This window comes from Gavialis gangeticus, unplaced genomic scaffold, assembly GCF_001723915.1.
Source record: "Gavialis gangeticus isolate Ggan-Ray unplaced genomic scaffold, GavGan_comp1, whole genome shotgun sequence".
In the NCBI taxonomy this organism is placed as follows: Eukaryota; Metazoa; Chordata; order Crocodylia; family Gavialidae; genus Gavialis; species Gavialis gangeticus.
In genome coordinates this window covers 12410320-12411871 of record NW_017729002.1, presented here as the reverse complement: position 1 = coordinate 12411871, position 1552 = coordinate 12410320, and the positions used below count along the sequence as shown (strand labels likewise).

The 1552-nt window shown below is 37.4% G+C and overlaps 1 protein-coding gene across 1 annotated transcript in view; it reads left to right on the top strand.

Moving 5' to 3' along the window:
• RBFOX1 (RNA binding protein, fox-1 homolog 1) overlaps positions 1–1552 on the top strand; it is a 2526522-nt gene that overhangs the window by 1217698 nt on the left and 1307272 nt on the right. The window lies entirely within an intron of this gene.

Below are 1552 nucleotides of genomic sequence, written 5' to 3'. Positions count from 1 at the left end.
TCTGCAGTCACTCGGCTGTGCCTACCTCTCCATGGCCAATCGAAATCACCGCATCAATCCAAATCAGTGTCAAATCTTCTGACGCTGATTCAGCCAAATTGATTTAGGACAGTGGTCCAAATTGAATCAATTTGTCCTCCGAATTGGCCGAATCGAAATCTGAATTGAATACTTCCCTATTCATGCAGACCTAATGCATACTCAACATCAGTGTAAGTTCAGGCCCCATTTCAGAAATCACGTTCATATTTAACTGGAATTACTTGAATAGTCCTGTTAAAACCACATGCTTACAGTTAGGAATATGCTTAAATTTCTTGGTGAGATGAGGTGTATACTAACTCTTTAGCAGTTAAAACATATCCTTTGCTCTCAAAGGGAAATAATTCATCCTAGGTCAGAGGGGAGAAATTCAAAATGAAATGGCACATCAGAATGATGTCACTGATGAAGCATTGAGATATAAATGACATTTGCGACATTACTTATCGATACCAGTGGAACTTAACTTTCCTACCCAACTTCTCATATAGGTAATGAAAACAAAAGTTGACCAAGATAGGACGTATAGTGAATCTGGACATGCTAGTGTTTCCTATTGAGTAGGAATTAGAGACAACCATGTTGTTGTCAAACTGCATTATTCAAAGGACTTCACAGAATTTGGAATGTTTCCTGTTGGATGAAAGTTAGGCTGTAAAAGCCAAGATTTTTTGAGTTAGGAGCTGGAAAGGTATTCCTATATGATCTTCAAAACTGACATCTGTTTTTCTAACAAGGTATTTTAGTATCATGTTAGTCTTTTAAGTCTTTTTAAGTATATGGGTAATCAAGGTGGTAGGGGAAATTATCTATATCTATATATCACATTTAGTTGGTGAAATCTGCTTTGAAAGACAAGATAGACTTTTTCCACTAGGATGGAGCAGTTATAGGCAATGTCATAAAGCCTAAAGGAACCTCCTGTGATGATCATTACTGGGAGCAGCCTCCACTATTCAGTATTGCAAGAGCATCAGAATGTCTCTAAGATAACAGATTATTTCCTATTTTGTAAAGCCCTTGGGTGGCAACATTTAGAAAATGTAGGCACTGCTCCTTCGAGTCTTTTTTGTCAGCTATATTCTGGTTTCTTATTTGCTACAGACTTTTGCTGTAGACTAGTGGTTCTCAAACTTTTTTTTTTTCATGGACCACTTGAAAATTGCTGAGAATCTCAGTGGACCACTTAAACTTTTTTTTTTTTGTTCTACAAATCAAAGCACACAACTCATATTTTAATGTCAGTAGTCTTACCTTACAAATACAGATATTCTTGATTGTTATGCAACCTTTCTGTGGACCAGTGGTGGTCTGTGGGCCACAGTTTGAGAACCTCTGCTGTAGGCTATTAAGATATCTTCCTTTATAACGTACTGCTTAACAGTTCAAGAAATGTGGTCTAATTCCATACCTTCTTCCACCCTTAGTCCCTTATTCTGCAAATACTTTAAAAATAAATGCAGCCACTCACCAGTCAGACCAACCTGGTGGCCTTTTACAATCAGATCAC